The following is a 19,494-nucleotide window of genomic DNA, read 5'->3' as shown; positions in this document are numbered from 1 at the left end:
CCATTTTTTTCTATTTAAATAATAGTCTTTTTAGGTAAGACAGTGACTAAGTGTGTAACAAAAACAAATAGTATGGACCAAGCATGTAATAAAAACAAACAGTAGGGACCTTCCGAGTTAAAAAAAATAAGTTAGGGACCAAGTGCGCAAATTACCCCAAACCATAGGGACCATTCATGTAATTTACTCTTCATTTAAATAAACTTCACATTCAACTGTTTCTTAAAGTTCACATCTTTTTCTTCCGGGCTTTTGATAATTCTTTGGAAGCATGCAAGTTCGAAGAGGGAAACGATCTGTGGTATATTTTGAGTAAACTTTATTGCTTTTCTTGATGATTTTTTTTTTTGGTTTTTTTGTTTGAAGGATGCGCGTTTTTGTAGGCATTTTGGCCGTCAATTGTGATGAAAAAATGGTTAAATATTCATCCAAAGAATAATGATTTTAGTGAAGACGAAATGGATACTGAAAGTGAAGATGATGGTATGTTTTGATCATGAAAAAGCTTTAATTTTTCTAGTCTAATATTGAGTAGATTTTAATATTGAGACCTGAGAATATTTCTAGGGCAATCATGAGAGAAGGTCATTTATGTCATTTTCACAAAAAAGTGAGTGAGTCTAGCCCTTGTCCTATCTTAGTAGATGGGAAAAAAGTTGCATTTTAGATGTCATTGAAATCATTCTTTGTGCCATTGTTTCTAATACATACAAAAACACAGTACAACTTAATCTTTCAGGTCGCATCATGTGACAAAGCTAGGAGAGTTGAAGTCTTATTTTTTAGTTATCATTGTTTGAACGTTTTGCAGGTTCCTCTCATAAAGAGGAGAATTCTCCTATAATACAAAGGAACATGTCTACATGCTTGAGCGAAGCCTCAAATGGTAATTATCTCATTTTTTGTAAAATAATTTGTTTTAATCACTAAATGAAAATCAAAAGCAAATGTAAAACAGTAGATGTTATAGATCATAAAATATTCAAATAATGACAAAACAATGCCATTTCAGTATATTAGAATGCTGGCATTCGTCCATCTGCTCATCTGTCATTAATATATCAGTCCATAATCCGCAACCAATCTCTCGCTAATCTGACACGCCTGGAATCCATTGCAAATCCGTCGCTAATTAATCTGGTCCTAATGTGACCAAACTGTAGTTCATCCCTAATTTAATTTTCAAATAATATTTGTACTTAATCGTTGCTATATAAAGAGCTTTTCTAAGCAGGTTTAATGGTTGTACATTTTTAGTGACGCCTGTAAAACCATTGGTAAAACACAAAAGGGGGAAATCTGAGGATCTTCACGGTATTAAAACGAAAGATCTGAGGTTTGGCTATAAATATAATAGACTTGCTTCTCCATTAAAATCACAATTCTTGAAAATTTATATTCGTATATATATTATATTGTAACACCCATACATGCATGTCTTGTAGGTTAATGATCGGGACTTGGAATGTTGCGGGAAGGCTTCCCCCTGATGGCCTTGATGTCGACGATTGGCTTAGTATGCACCAACCGGCTGACGTATATATTCTCGGGTAAACTAATGTTATTGTTGTAATTTTGCTTTGACGCAACTTATGTTTTTAGTGGTAGCTGTGTAAAATTACTGTCAAGTTTTGTAGATTTTTTTTTCATCCTTCTGAAATTTAATATCTTTTGTTCACACGGAGCTTTTGATTAAAACAACGAATTAAAATATAACTAAGTTTTGGTTTTTTCAATAGGAAAAATTGCAATAAAATCTTTACATATTGGTTTTATAATCGATTTAGTTCTTATATCTTTTCTTTTTATTAAATTAAGTCTCACAAACCGGTAATTGTATTCAATTTAACCTTTTTACCTGGCCAACAGGTCATCCAACTTCAAAATTTACATTTTTGGCCCAAATTTCAAAATTTATTACAAATTTGGTCCTAAAGCTACACTTTTGGCCTAGATTTTTAATTTTATTACAGATTTGGTCCCAAATTTACCATTTTGGCCTAAATTTTAGAACTTTGTTATGAACTCATCCTAACCATAGTTTTTTACAACTTTTTTTTCTCAAAATTTTGTTTCGAATATGTTTTTTCTTTATAAAATCATATTTATACAAAAAAAATCATATTTTCACAAAAAAAAATCTTATATTTTCTACAGAAAACTTTTTTGCATACGAAATATCTATTTATAAAAATAAGTATTTATAAAGTACATAAATATATACAAATCCGTTTTTGTCAAAAAATGTATACAAACACGTATTTTAACAAAAAAATATATATAAAAACACATATTATATTATAAATACATTTGTATACAAACACATAGTTATATAAAAAATATAAACAAACACCTGTTTTCATACTATATATATATATATATATATATATATATATATATATATATATATATATATATATATATATATATATATAATCGGTGTGTCTATATTTTTTTATAAAATCGTATTTGTATACATTTCTTTTATAAAAACGTGTTTGAATAATTTTTATATATAAACTTGAATGAATACAAATGCCTTTATTATAAATATATATATATATATATATATATATATATATATATATATATATATATATGTTTTACAAAAGAAATGAATATGTTACTATGAAATAGCTGGTTGTATATATATTTTTTTATAAATATGTGTTTACATGCAAATGTATTTATAATAAAATAGGTGTTTTTATACATTTGTTTTTATAAAATATGTGACTGTATACATTTTTTTTTATAAAAACGGATTTGTATATATTTATGTAATTAATAAATACCTATTTTTATAAATAGGTATTTCGCATACAAAAAAGTTTTTTAAAAAAAAAGTTTTTATATAGAAAATATAAAGATTTTTTATGTGAAAATATGTTTTTTGTATAAATATGATTTTATAAAGAAAAACATACTCGAAACAAAATTTTGAGAAAAAAAAGTTATAAAAAAATAAAAAAATAAAAAATAAAAATAAAGTTATGATGAATTCATATCAAAATTCTAAAATTTGGGCAAAAAGGGTAAATTTTGGACCAAATTTGTAATAAAATTCAAAATCTGGGCCAAAAGTGTAAAATTTGGACCAAAATTGTAATAAATTTTGAAGTTTGGACCAAAATTATAATTTTTAAAAGTTGGATGAAATGTTGACCGGGTAAAAGGGTTTAATTGAATACGGTTACCGGTTTTTGGAACTTAATTGAATAAAAAAAATATAATGACTAAATCGATTATTAGGTCAATATATAAGGACTTTATTGCAGTTTTTCCTTTTCCAATATTATAAAACGGTTGAAGCAAAAGTACAATGCCACTGTAGACAAATTTCACATGTGTTATGTGTTATATTGTTGTGAAATTTGTTGTGTCATTATTGATAATGACAATATTTAGAATACATCGAATTTTGGTTTAGAAAAGTTATCTAATTCACTTGTTGCATCCGAATTAAAATTGTTGTTTATGAGTTCGAATTTCTTTTTTAAATAACTTTTTAATAAAACCAGAATCTCTAACAGAAATTTTGGTTAACAGTTTTCAAGAAGTTGTTCCTTTGAATGCGGGGAATGTGCTTGGAGCCGAGACTCGAGCACCGATTATAAAATGGGAGGCAATCATTCGAAAATCTCTTAACAAATCACAAGAACCTGAATACATACCTAAAAGCTATAGTGCCCCGACCTCTCCTGTTGCCGAGCTCAAAAGCAATGTGGATTTCCCGTCAACGACAGAAATCACCGATCCCGAAAGGAAAGAGATTACTTGGTTAACGGGATTATACGGCCTCGATTGGCCCGAATACACATTGGATAGAAAACAAGATATTTGTTTTTCAGGTAACAACTTACGTAGAGTACTAAGTAGCCCATATCAAGTTGGTAAAGATTGCTTAACCCATGAATGTATGTGACAGTTTGAGTATTCATTGAAATCATTTGAATTGTATTCCTCAATTGAACTACAAAGTATTTGTATCTTTATACTAGTTAAAGAGAGAAAAGAATATATCTTACACTAACTTTTACTAGCACAACTAACCACAATATTCTTGTTCGTACTTGACAGCTAACAATTTCGGTCCGCGAGACCATGTGGTTGATCCTGGGGGTTTGAGAATAGTGCGTCATAGCTCGTGCGACATGGGTTTGCTTTGGACGGAGAAACAAGAGAGGGCCGATCTTGTTGATTCTCTCTATGATTTATCCGGACAACTGATGGAAGAAGAAGATGATTCTCTCATGGACGGAATAAAAGTTGAACAAGGAAATCCACCGATAACTAGTGGCCGAAAAATTGATAGGTATGTTTCTCAACCTTGTAGGAAAAAATACCTTGTATTTCCACTAGATTATCGAATTTAGTTGTCTAACTATTTTTGGTAGTTTTTAAATCGTTACACATATTTTATGAAAAACATCTTTCTCATTACCCTATTTTGATATAATTGTAAAAATATATATAATGACAATCGTATCGACTTAGCTAATAAACAATTATATTGTATCACTTTAACTGATCTATTATCATAATAGTAAAATTTAAATAAATTAATAGTTTTGTGGCGAAATCAATAATGATGGAAGTACATGCATGGATGTGTTTACCATTTCTCAAAATCGGATAAGCACCAAGAATGGTCATTTTAGAACCGGTTCAAAGAGTATAATGTTTTAATATAGAAAATAGTGATGTGACTAATTTGATAAAACGGTGAAGTTGTAAGTGCTTTTCCGTATTTTCTAATATGTTGTCTGTTATATCAAAAAAATAAACAATTTCCTTTTTAAGAATATATAAAACATGATTAGCTTAATTAATTTAAACTCCCTTTGATACATGTCGGTTTGTAATATGACAAATTAAACTTACTAGCACTAGACCAAACTAAACCAAAAGTACTTGTTATGTATTAGGTATGTGCGAATCGTAAGTAAGCAGATGGTGGGTATATACCTTTCGATTTGGGTTCGTAAAAGGTTGAGAAGGCATATCAGCAACGTAAAAGTAACGCCCATTGGCATCGGGCTAATGGGCTACATGGGAAATAAGGTAACGTTTTTGCAACTTATTGAATCAACCCATGATGAGAAGTCTTTGTATGTGCACAATAATTAACAATATACTTTGATTAACTTATTTATTATAGCATCATACTTTGCTTTCCTCCTATTAGAACATTCTACTATGAAAAAATATATCAAGTTATAGAACTGCAGACAAATTCAAAAACAATTATCACTCCTATAATTGGGTAAATTTTTTTATGTATAATGTCCTAATTAAAAAATAATTTTGAAAGTACATTCATATTCTTTTAGAATTTTCAAGTTATAATGCCATAATTTGAAAAAACTTCAAAATACATTCATATCCTCCTAGTATATTGTAAGCTGGAAAATCTACACAATTATAACAATGTCATTTAAATTGAAACCAATTTATGTTGCTATAAGTGGTTAGATTTCAAAGTATAATGTCATGAAAATAAACTAACTAGAACTAGACTGCTACAATTGGTGGAACTTTCATACTATAATGTCTTTATAAGAAAATAAGGAAAAGTACATTGTTGTAAGGGTACATTTTCCAAAGTATAATACCTTTTTCTAATGGATAACTCACCCAGTGCCTTAATAAGAAGAAAATGAAAGTATCATGTTGTACCGTTGTAAGGTTGTAATGCCACGAAGCAAAAGTAAGAATGCAATATACTATAACACACAAATAAATGAATTTACATTGTTCTTTCTTGCTTCTAGGCCTTCTTATTGAGAAGAACGTAATTGAAAGTTTTTGGTTCAGGGATCTATTTCTGTTAGCATGTCTCTTTATCAAACACGCATATGTTTCGTTTGTTCTCATTTGACATCCGGACACAAGGACAAGGATGATGGGAGGCGCAACTCTGATGTTAATGAAATCTTGAGACGAACTCATTTCTTATCGGTATTAGACCATGATCAACCTAAAACAATTCCATCTCATGAGTAAGGCCATGTTTTTTTCTTTCTTTTTTCTTTCAAGTGTTGTCTAGATAAACGATGGTTTAATTAATATGTTAGAAAATGATGTGGATATAAGAAAATTGTTTAGATTTGTAAAAAAGTTCGGACCTAGCCAGGAAAGCCTCCATTTTCATACTTCTGATACTAAGTCGTTCTTTCTCAATTAAACAGCCAGATATTCTGGTTTGGCGATTTGAATTATCGTATCAATATGGCAGACGCAGACGTCAGAAAAATTGTTGCCCTGAAGCAGTGGGAGAAACTGCTATATAACGATCAGGTAAAGTAATTAGAGTCATGTTTATAACGTTTAGCATATGTCATGCTTAGGACTCTATTTGTTAGGCGATAAAAAAAAACATGGCGACCTTATACTGCCTTTGATGTGCAATGCAATTTCACGGGACAAAATTTTCAATTTTCTATCACATCCAAAAAGATGTAACAAAGACTCTCTCTCGGTCTCTAATCTGTGCAAAACACATAAAACCCGTGCAAAAGACATAAAAGCCCTTATTCTCTTCGTTATCCAAAATAGTTACAGTTTAATATTAATGACAGTTATGCAAAGAGCTTAGAAGCGGGTGTGTCTTCGAGGGATGGAAGGAAGGTGTTATCAACTTCCCACCCACTTACAAGTATAAAATCAATTCGGATCTCTATATAGGTGAAACTCCAAAAGAAGAGGAGAAAAGAAGAACACCAGCATGGTATGTGAATGTTTTGAAAGTTTTGAGGTCAACCAAACAACTTTTTTAAGGCTAAATAAGTCTCATATTATGATAAAGTTTTAAAAAATAAAAAAAAATTAGACAATCTTTAACGCTTTTTCAAAGCTACAAACTGAAATTACATGTGTTCAATCCTCTTTCAAATCCCCTAAGAAAAAGTTGAATTTTAATTATGGCGAACACTTCCGTGGATTTTTGAATGTCTAGGATATGGATGAAAGAATTAAATTTTATTTTTCCTTCTAATAAAAGACCCACATACCCAGGGGCGAATCCAATGTAAAGCCCGGGGTAGCCCGAGATGCCCCATAAATTTTTTCCAATACTTTAATTCTTTTAGGAAAAATTCATTTTATGTAGTGTATATATACATAATATAAATATGTTTAGCGACAAAAATAGCAAAAGTTGTAGTTGGTTCATGTGGTTATGGCGATAAGGCATTTTTCCAGAGGTTGCAAGTTTGAATCTTCTTTCTTACATTTTTTTTCTTTTATTTTCGCGGCTATATAAAAGGATTTTATATAAAATTATCCATATTTTATACCTATTATGATGTTGTGAATATTAAACACAAGTATCGAGTTATCCAAGTGGTAAAGTGCTGAACTTTTAACTTTGATGTCCCGATTTTGAATCTCGGTCTTGACACGGGTGTATTTTATTTTGTTTATTAGTTTCTATCCTATATCCCTTCAACTTGTTTCTTATAATTTTAAAATTTTCCCACATCTTCCATAACATGAAATATAGCTCCTATACATTTGTTATATAAGCAACACAAACTTCTCAATTCCCAGCAAGTTAAACTTTTGAATGGGTTTAGGTTTAAACCCGAACCCGAATATGGAAAACCGAAAAACTAAACCCATCATTTTGGGATATCTTTACTTTGACCCTGACTTCGCCACTATACGTACCTTTGGTATATTTCTTTTGAATATATATATAGGGCTGATTCTTGTGAGAACTAAAAAAAGCATGTGAACTTCGAAACTCATAATCAACTCATCATTTTTCAAAACCAAAAACACCAATCTTCTCCAAATGGTGTGTCTAAGCCACATCTACGCTAAAAAAATTGACAATTTATTTTATTTATTTTTTGAAATTTGCATGTATGCAATATCAGTAATCATATGGACTGCTCATAAGCACAATTAGCAGTCATATGGACATCGGATGTGCACAATCCACAACCATATGGACTGTTGATGAGAAATCAGCAGTCCATATGACTGCTGAGTGTGCTCATTAGCAGTCTATATGACTACTGATTATGCTCATCAACAGTTATACAAAAAACCAAAAAAAAAAAAATCGTCAAATCTTTTTATAAGTCTTGATATGGCTTAGACGCATCATTTGGAGAAGATTGGTGCTGAAAAATGATGAGTTGATTATGAGTTCACAAGTTCTCACAAATCTTTTGGTTCTCAAAAGAACTTTGCTCTCTCTCTCTCTCTCTCTCTATATATATATATATATATATATATATATATATATATATATATATATATATATATATATATATATATATATATATATATATATATATATATATATATATATATATAGAATGGTTGACTTGAGATTCTAAAAAAATAGAGATCTTGATATTTCAACCTCAACAACATATTTCTCATTTTCCGCTCTAACATTCCAACGTACTGGCAACAACGGGGTATGCCCAATTATAGATGACTATATAGCGAAGAGGTATAATCATATATGATTATACATATTTATACATATATGTCTAATCATAAATGATAATACATATATATTTATTCAAAAGGGCTTAATCATATATCATTATAGTGGTTGGTGGTGGGGGGAGGTGGTGGTGGAAGAGGTGGCTATTGTATAGTTGATGGAAGTGGTAGTAGTATGGTCGGTTAGTCGCGGGGTGGTGGTGGTGGTGGAGGTGGCGATTGCGGTGGTGGGGAAGGCGGTGTAGGAAAAGGGAACATGCGGCGCTCCATATTCATTTATTATTATAAACCCCCCACCGTGCCGGTATATCAGAGGGCTAGAGTGGCAAATAGGAAATATATGGTTCAGATTGAATCTCAAAATCTCTATTTTTTTTATAATCTCAATGAATATACCTCTCTCTCTCTCTCTCTCTATATATATATATATATATATATATATATATATATATATATATATATATATGTTCATGTGAGAAAGTCTATTGTTATGTAAGTGTGAGACTATTTTTTTCTGATGAAATATTCTAGTGTTCATAAAAGTATAATATACGTATTATTCTAATATTCTAGAACAATATTTTTAACATATTTTACATTGAAATATTAATACGAACACTAGAATATAAGAATTAATCATAACAGCAACTATAAATATCATTAAACCATATTTTATATATAATTTTATTCATCACTAACCCACAGGTAGAGGCCATTGAGACAATTGAGATTATAGAATTTTAAAAAATGTCTACATTATCATATAATTTAAACAATGTTTATACCAAATTATTATAAGAACTAACAAAAACATCATTGGCATATATTTAAAAAACATATATTTGTAAAGATTTCAAATATATTATTGTATTCTGCGCAACGCGCGGGTATTCGCCTAGTATACTTATAAAGGAAGCATTTTCTTTTCACCACATTTATTTGAAACTCCCATGACTTTTCAATTTCTCTCTAATAATACTTTAATTATTAATTTAAATATAATATCATAGGGTCAACTTAAATATAAATTTTAGTTCAACTTAAACAACCCAAAGAATATTTTGTAAATAGTTAAAGTTGATAAATTTTAGTTTCTTTCTATTAATAATTATAATTTGGTTAATAAGGTTGAATAAATATCAAATACAAAGTGTAATCATAAATAAACTAAATTTCAATATTAAAGTAATATATTTACTTTTACTCGTAAAGTTATATCTTTAACTTTTAACATATTAATCTTAACTTAATATATTTAATATGTTGATGTATGTAAATGATTATCAGTTTAAAGCTACAATTTTTGAACAGTTTGGATAAAATACTTAAATTGTTAATTTAAATATAACATTACATGATCAACTTAAATATAAATTTTAATTCCACTTTAAAAAAGCTAAAGAATATTTTGTGAATAGTTAAAAGTGATAAATTGTAGTGCTAAATGCATAAACTAAATTGAAATTTCAATTTAACTAAAGTATTTTCGAGGATATTTTTATAATCATTAAATGTTTCCAAACAAGTAGCTTACAATAACAATAGTTAAAAATAACATTGTATAAATGATTATATTGTTAATTTTAAAAACAAAAAACAATATTTGATGTTTTAAATAATTATAATGATAGAAATTAAACGTTAAGCTAATAAAATTTAAAAATATAATTAACAATAATAACAACTATAAATAACATTAAATCATATATTATTTTTTATTTTCATTCATGAGTAACCCGCGAGTAGAGATCATTAAGGTACTGTTTGTTTTTTTAAAAAAAGCTTCTTCAAACCACTTTCTACTGCGCGGTGCAGCATACACGCAACATTTTCCCTCTCCCAGCAGTTTGTTTTTTGGAAGACTTCAGACTACAAAACCTCTGCGCGTGTGCTGCGTGGCGCAGCACTTGACTTGCCTCTTCAAACCTCTTCATCTTTCATTTTTTTTAAGTGTTTTTTTTAGAATTTTGGTATAACTTATTTTTTTTAACTTTTATTTTTTTAAAAAACTTAGATTTTTTTAAACTTTTATTTACGGATTTGATACAATTTCTTATTATAGTTTTCACAAAATTTTTTGAACTTGATTTTAAAAAAAAAACTTTAATTTTTTTACCGTTTCTGTTAATAATATTTTCAGTTTCAATTTCATCTTTTTTAATGTGTGTAATTTTTTACGAACTTTGAAGACATTGTTTGCAATTCTTTCTTAATTATTTTATTATTTTCTTTTTTATGTTTTTTAAAGTTAGTTTTTTTCTAGAATAAAGCTGTTAGCCTCTTTTATATTTTTGTAAGTTTTTTTTAAAAGTTTTATATTTTTGTTTTTCAAATGTTCTTTTTAGTATTCTTTCAATGTTTTAAGACTAGAATTATTTAAATTTCGGTGTTGAAAACTATTTTCAGTTTATAAAATTAGTTTATTTAAATTTTAGTTTACTGCAGCAGTCTGCAGATGTTAAAAAACAAACATGTTTCTTATTATGGGTTGCAGCCGTTTGTTCCACCTCTTCTGCTACAGAGGATTGCAGATGTGGTCCACAGACCTCACGAATTTTCACTTCGAAAAAACAAACAGCACCTAAAACAACGTTATTCAAAATAATCAATATATCATATCAACTTAATATACAAATTATTATATCAAATTTAACAACAACGTTATTGTTATATTTAAGAATACATATATTTGTAAAGATTTCAACTATATAGGTGTTTCTGCGCAACGCGCGAACATTCGCCTACTATACTTATAAAAGAGACATTTTACTTGCACCATGCATTTGTAACCTCCATGACTTTCAATTTCTTTTTAATAATTATTATAATTGGTTAATAATGTTGAATTAATATAAAAACTAAATTCTAATCATCATTTAACTGAACTACAATATTAAAATATCATATTTACTTCTATTTATAAAATTATTACTTTATCTTTTTAACATATTATAGTTAACTTATAATTTTAAATACGTTGTCGTATGTTAGCAATTATCATTTTAAAGACACAACTTTTGTATAATCTACGATTTTATGTAAAATAGTTAATATATTAACTTCAATATATGTTAAACGGTTAACTTAAATCAAAATTTCAGTTAAACTTGAAGAAAATCGAGAGATTATTTTATACATTGTTAAAAGTTATAAATTATATTGTTAAACCAAAATTGTAATCCTAAATTAACAAAAAAACCATAAAAACTATTTTTTATAATCATTAAAAATTTTCAAATAAGTAGTTTAAAAATAACTTACAATAAGAATAGTTAAAATTGATATTATATAAAAACTTATAATGTTATCTTTAAAACAAAAAACAATGCTTGTTATTTTCAATAATTACAATCAAAGAAACTAACCATGTTCATCAGATAAATTTTTAAAAAAATTAAATTTCTGAAACCAAATTAAAATAATTACGAGTCTCTAAATACGATATTTTACATTAACTTATAACAACAATAGTTAAATGTATCGCTATATTGTTATCTTTAAAAACAAAAATAGTGTTTGATGTTTTAAATAATTTCAATGATAGAAATTAAAATTTTAAGCAAATAAACTTTTTAAAATTAATTAATCATAACAACTATAAATATCAATAAACCATATATTATATTTAATTTTATTCATAAATAACATGCAGATAGAAACCACTGAGACATTTGAAATTATAAATTTTAAAAGACGTCTACGTTATCATATAATTCAAAACAAACAATGTTTATACCAACTTATTATAAGATTTATTATATAAGAGCTAACAACATCATTGATATATTTAAAAAACATATATTTGTAGAGATTTCAAATATATTGTTGTATTATGCGCAACGCGAGGATATTCGCCTAATATATATATATATATATATATATATATATATATATATATATATATATATATATATATATACACACACACACACACACACACACACACACACACCACCTACCCTCCCCTCCACCACCTTTCCACTGCCATTTCCACCACCTCTACCACTACTACTACCTCCGCCACTGCCACCGTTACCTCCATCACCACCCATCACCACCTCCGTCACCGCTGTCACCACCACCTCCTCCAATGTCTGTACCACTACCACCACTACCACCGCTACCGCTACCCCTACCACCACCACCTCCACCACCAACTACCACAACCGTCACCACCACCTCCATCATCACCTTCGCCACTGTCATCGACACTTTCATGGTCACCAACATCTCGGCTACCCACCGTCACTGTAACCGCCACCACCACCGCCACTACCACCACCACAACCACCTCTGCCACATCTACCAGCACCATGTCCGCTAGTGTTGCCACCATCCTCGCTATTGTAACGGTCATCATCGCTACCATCAGTGTCACTGTCACCACCTCTGTCACTAACCGCCACCAACCACCCTATTTATATATGATTAATCACTTGTGAACGGACACATACTTATTGATATATGAGTATGAATATACATATTCATATATGAGTATGATATGTTCAGTCGTCCCGGTACGCTAGAGCGCTTAAGCGACAGATTTGAAATGAGTGATCATGATTCATTCCCTCCTTTTATATATATATATATATATATATATATATATATATATATATATATATATATATATATATATATATATAATAAAATTTTAAAATAATCTAATTTTTTATTATATAATTTACCCTCTTTGTTTACAACAAAACCTTGCTGGCTGTGATTACTTGATATTCATATTCACATTTTGTGAAAAAAATTTACAAGCTAAAGGTCTGGATAAACTCAAATGTATTTATATTATTATCGATTGAAAACATAATGAATCTAAGTCATGAAATGCAGGTGCGATCGTATTTTATGGAAGGGAAAAGGCATTGAACAACTTCGTTACGAAAGTGTGGATTCACAAATGTCCGATCATCGGCCCGTTAGATCAGTTTTTTCAATTGTGGTTAAGGTCTTTGACCCTACAAAGATTCGTCGAGCTCTTGATTTGACCATTCCGTTCATCCAGATATAATCATGCATGGAGGAGTTAAAATTATCACAAAGAGGTTTAAGTTCCATATTCTTGTTCGTTGATGAGATTATTATTGATGTTGGTTTTATAAATTCTTCAAGTGAAAGTGGTTTTACACTTAATTACGACATGGATTTGTAATAATATAGTAACTCATAAGTTTACCCCTTTTATATAAGAATCTTAACATTAAATAAAAAAACTATATTGGTATATTTTGTTGAAACCGTAAAAGTTTTGAATCTTAGAAGTTGTAGTATGTGAGTTTCCAATCACGTGTAAGTTCACTCATTATGAGAAATATGCTTTGATGCCAAACATTCATAGTACTTGTCTATGAATATTTTGATGTGAGTAAGCCCAAGTCGAAAAACTTCTGGATTAGTCTCTCGAAGATACGAAGCATCTTTATCTTTTAAAAGAAATGCAACTTGTATAAGATCATACAAGTTCATCAACGGAAAATCAGCCACAGAAAAATCACAGACTTGACCATTCGCTCTTGCAACAAAGAAACGAAAATTTTGCATCAAGTTTTTGAACATAACATCCTTCTTAATGCTGATCACCTTCTTTATCTTCACAAGTGACCATATTTCCTCTGGAGCTTTCCCAAGAACAGCATGAAACCTGAGTTTCATATATGTGTAATCATCATCATTATCAAATTTCTCAGCAATTTTGTACTGAGCCATGATGAACATCATTTCATTGATTGGAAAGTCAGGCTAACTCATATCTGTATTCGTAACTATATAGCTCTACTTAGGCTTCTTCTCAAAAGCATACATATGATTGAATGCCACTTTTGCTTCAATTGTTTCATAATTGTAATGCTTAGCATGATCTCCCTTATCCATTCCAGGAGGATCACTTGCACGAAGTCTCATTATGCTTTGAACCACTCTTAATTTTTCCAACTCAGCTTCTGCTTCAGCTTTCTTCTCCTCTTTCGACTTTTCGATCACAATTGTTTTCCCTTTGTCTTTGATCGAAGAGCTATCAACAACTTCTTTTGGCTTCGAACTACTACCACCTCCAGCAGAAGAACCAATCACAATTCCTTTCAAAATTGGCCTTATAATTGGTATCGTGGTAACAACCGTTGAAGTAACTGGCCCAGCAGATGAAAGAATTGGTTTTGTTGTTGGAATCTTTGTTGAATAAACTTTGCCAACAGTCTTAACATCTTCATGCGAAATCCCACCAACCTTCGCATCACCAACCTTCTTTTCTCCCCCTTGCACCCCTGTGGTAACAGGTGGGGCAACTGTTGGTAGAAGATTTGAGATCCTGGACAATGGAGCCAACTGTTTATGCAAAACAGCTTCGAATTGAGAAAACTTCTGAGACAAGAATTCTGGTGTAATGATCGAAGAGGAAACAGGTTTGACAGATAATTCTTTCAGCTCCTTTAGCAGATTAATGACCTCCACAAAATTTTGACTATCACTTGTAGAAAGTTGAGTAAGTTGAGGACTCAAACTTTCGTACATCGTAACATACTTTGTGACAGCATCACAAATAATATCCACCTTCTGACTGAGAGATGCATAGTCTTGCTGAGCACTAGCAATCTCTTTCACCATATCTTCACGAAGTTCTTGAAGCTTGAGATTGACATCTTCACAAACTTTCTTCACATCAAGAACGAATAAGGTATGTCTTTCTTTGGCCTCACTTTTGAGTTCTTTTACTTCACGCAGAAAATTCGCGGGCTTAGAGTTCACTCGTAACTCATTGTTCTGATCATGATGGTCTATCTTCTCTAAGATTCTAGACCCCGAGTCTCGAATCATTCCAGAAACTTTGCTAATCACCCTGGCTTCGAATGCTTTCATCATTACATCAATTTCGAAACTGGATACAGATTGACTTCCCCCCATGTCAGCTTGAGACTGAATAACTGAATTCAACTTCTTGTTCCGAATCTTGAATTGCTTCATGGACATCAACATATGATCAGGAAAATTCTCTTCCTCATCATCAAACTCCAAATCTTCAAAAGTTCCCCCAAAACCCCCTTCGTCAGTATTAGTGTCTTCATTAGGTTTGGGTGGATCAGTTGATTGGGATGAAAACAAAGTAGTAAAAGGTTGATTGAGAATGTTTTCGTAAGTGGGTGAAGTTGTTGTGGTTGTGGTTGAAACAGGAATGATAAACGGTGGTAAGGTAACAAAAGTATCCATAACTGAAGAATCAGGATTACCTTGAGTTGATTTTGGAGCTTCTTGATTCAAATCTCCTTCGCCCATATTGACATTTACATCCGTATCAGATACGTTTGTAGTGATGTCTGAAGTTCGAACCTCCTCAATTACTGACTCAGTTAACGAAACTTCGGGTGGTATGACCTCAGTCTTCTCAAGAGTCGATTTAGAAAGAGTGGCTTCAGGTGTTTCAGGAACTTTCTCATCTTCGGAAGAATCTTCTTGAATAACCAACTTTCGTTTCTTTAGCTTCTTCTTAGAAATATGTTTTGCCACATCTTCAGCTCTTCGTTTCATTGATGAAGGAGAAACTGGAGCTGGAACTTCCCGAATAAGGACCCCTTGGTGAGTAATATGTGGTTTACGAACCATTGTGGGAGAAAACCTAGAAGATCCATCTGTAGACTTTCGTGAACCACGAACTTGTTGCTTTAGTTTTCTAAAAACACCAGACTTCGAAGGAACTGTTTCCTTAACTTGATCATCATCAACAGGCTCAGTAGGCTTCGTTGGCTCAATAGACTTTGTCTCATCATACGAAACATGCTCCTCTGTCGTAGACTGTTTCTTTGGAGACTTTTTGGGCTTGGATTCTTGCACAAGCTTCTCAGGAGTAGCCTTTGCATCCTTCTTCAAACGGTTCGATTTCTTAGAAGGACCAGCATCCTCTTTGGACAATAACTTTCATGTTTCAACAGCAGGATTGATAGTCTTCAAATACTCAACCAACACCAAGTTTGTTGGATCAACACGCTTCAACATTGCATCAGGGATCCTGGCAATGTGTGTAAATACCTCAGCATCATCAGAAACCTCCTTTGGAAAGTGATATTTCATGAATTCAGCAGTCTCTTCATCAGCAGGCAACTGAATCCCTTCTTTGTCATAGAAATAACGAAGAATCAAACTCCAATACCTTGCACACGAAATTCCTTGAACCACGTTTGTGTTCTCAACACTTTCTGAAATTCCTTCCACATCTGAGTTGAGTAATCCACTGAAATATCATAATACAATCCAGCAACCATAGCATAAACTTCCATTCGACCTTTATCTAAACCAACACTGCGACCAGTCAAGCAGCGTAAAAAGATTCCAAAGAGAAAATTCCAAACAGTCGGAGGTCCTGATTTCTTGAAATCACTGATCTTGGTGAGTGGGGGTTGACGACCCATCTCATTGAACATATAGTTGACTTGAGCAAAAGAAAGATCAGTATATGGTGGAGAATTAGGGATATCAAGAATCTGACAGAATATCTTCTTGGTCAAGCGTATCTTCTTCTCATTCACCAGTTGAAAGGTAATAATATCTATTGCTTTGCTGTAAGTAGCACTGGATCCTGCTTGTGAAAGCCATGAAAGAGGAACAACAAACGAGTTGAACATGGTAGTCGAAAGAACAGAGCTTTTCAACGCGACAATCAACATCTTTAATTCTTCGGGATACAGTGAAACATCCCTCTCGACTTGATAATTTGTGCTTTGAATCTTCATAATCGGTTGGGAAGTGATTTCTTCAGTTGTTCGGGATGCAGAATCAACACCAGCATGAGCAGCCATGATTAGGGTTTTGAAGCTTTGAAGAACAGATACAATTTGGGGAATTTTTCTTTTGTGAGCGTAAACTGAGAAAGAACCCTTGATTCCCCTTTTATATTTAACCATGGAATTTGAATTTAACGCGGGATAAGCATTAAATAAGATCTGACGTGGCACCTTGAAACTCGCACCACTCTGCCGATAAAGTAGCCATGCGTCAAAAAGTAACTGTCACATCGCCTTGAAAGTCGGACTGAATACAAAACGTCGTGTCACACAGTCTGTTCGTGTCTCCCAATAGAATTGTAACCGTCACCAACCTTCAGATGGAGGTAAAGCTCTTTCGTCTTTGGGTTTAGAGACGAAGTCATTTGCTAGACGTTCAAAATCATCAGCCTGAGTTGGTAGTACTCAGAACCTCAAGGATTTCTTGAGTGCAGTGTTCCAAAGATAAGATAAGAAGCAAATTAACAAAAATTTGGAACTGTGATGTCGAAAAACAAATTTTCGACACAAAAGCAGATAAACCCCGGGCAAAGGTTGCTTCGTTAATTATCAAGAGAGATAATCAACTGCATGTGTATGTTCCCATGAATTTCAATCGAATACTTATAGAGAAGTATCGAAGGGCTTCTTTTGCAAGGCTTTGTGGGTGGTTTACAATTTCGTTACATATCAACCTAAACATAAGGTGAGTAATTGTAACAGAAATTACCTGTTTGATCAGTGTAGTCAGGGACAAGTATGCTTTGAATTATTTTACATGTGACTTAGAAAGCAAATGAAACTCACACGGAAATCACATTCAAGAAAATAAAATTTGTGTGCTGGATCTTGTTGGGTAACAAATATCGTGGGATTCAAATATTTGATCAAGACCACTCAAACGAATTGAATATGATTTGGAGTTTCGAAAATTGGTACAGAAACAAATGTTTCGTTAAAACTGGAACAAGGTTCCCCGTCAATTCCTTATATGGGTTCGTAAGGTTGGGTTTCACTTTCATCACGGTCTCATGATGTTAGATCATTAACACAGAAGTTTGATATGCCTAAGTCATGATTGGTTTGATCAATGACCTCTCAGACATATGTCATTGTGTGTGAGAGTGTAAGAATTTTGGGATGAAAAAGATTGGTTCACGAAATCAAGTGTACCTCTGTTATGATTGGACCAAACAGACAACTCTTAACTCATTTGAAAAGAGTAAGGTAGCTCAGGAGACTAATGTGAATGTAAGCCTGATTGGGAAGAAATTTTCGTATGAAAAATTTCATTAAGGCTTTTGAAATCACACATTCAGTCAATAGAGGCTTGGGTCGACATGCTGCAGCATGCTTCTAGGGACAGTCTAACTAGTACATAGTTGTCGAAATTGTACCTTCCCATAGAAACACAAGCATGACCCTTGGAAAGTGAAATCTGTACAAAGAAAACACAACAAAATAACAACAATCTTTTTGATATTTTTGGTTTTTCGAAAAGAAAGAAAATATTTTTGTGTTTTTGTAAGTTTTTCGAAAAAGATGACAATTAACAAAAGAAAATATTTTTGAAAATTTTGATTTTTCGAAAATAAAATAACAAAACAAAAATAAAATCTTTTTGGAGTTTTTGAATTTTCGAAAATAAAACGACAATACAAAAAATAAAATCTTTTTGTAGTTTTTGATTTTTCGAAAATAAAGCAAATATACTAACTAATGAAAGTCATTTTTACAAACATACGAAAATTTGTAAACTAACGAAAATTTGACAATATAACGAATATTTGACAAACTAATGAAAAGTTGTACCACAAAACCAACATGCACAATGTGTCGAATTCGAAGCGTGTCGAAGCGTTGACTATGAACAGTAACCCCTGAATGGTTAATACTATCAGCCTCTGAATGAAGTATTATTGCCTCAGAATCGACACATTTTTACAACACTTCTTTGTTATACATTCGAAATCATTCCTGTAACTGAACTTGCTTCGATCATTCCCAAACCTGTCAAAATTCGAACAAATGATTTCTCATCCAAAGCTTTTGTAAAAATATCAGCAAGCTGATCAGTTGTTTTTACAAAATGGACTTAAATGTTGCCATCTTCCACATGATCTTTGATAAAATGATAACGAAGAGCAATATGTTTTGTTTTCGAATGTTGTACTGGATTATGACAAATACGTATAGCACTTTGTGAATCACAGTACAATGGAATCTTTTTCATATTAGTGGCGTAATCTCGCAACTGACTCTGGATCCA

The 19,494-nt window shown here is 31.4% G+C and overlaps 1 pseudogene across 1 annotated transcript; it reads left to right on the top strand.

The window, feature by feature from the left end:
• The first annotated feature begins 227 nt into the window (after window positions 1-227).
• Window positions 228-13,673, top strand: LOC145120839 (type I inositol polyphosphate 5-phosphatase 2-like; annotated as a pseudogene). Its single transcript, XR_013714393.1, has 12 exons — window positions 228-301; window positions 384-483; window positions 812-886; window positions 1,258-1,336; window positions 1,446-1,550; window positions 3,550-3,851; window positions 4,081-4,315; window positions 4,929-5,064; window positions 5,818-6,002; window positions 6,192-6,300; window positions 6,582-6,730; window positions 13,312-13,673. The product of XR_013714393.1 is annotated as a type I inositol polyphosphate 5-phosphatase 2-like (transcript).
• The last annotated feature ends 5,821 nt before the right edge of the window (window positions 13,674-19,494 follow it).

The sequence above is a fragment of the Lactuca virosa genome, chromosome 6 (genome assembly GCF_052849685.1).
Source record: "Lactuca virosa cultivar CGN04683 chromosome 6, Lactuca_virosa_CGN04683_v6, whole genome shotgun sequence".
Lineage (NCBI taxonomy): Eukaryota > Viridiplantae > Streptophyta > Magnoliopsida > Asterales > Asteraceae > Lactuca > Lactuca virosa.
This window is presented reverse-complemented; position numbering and strand designations above follow the sequence as displayed.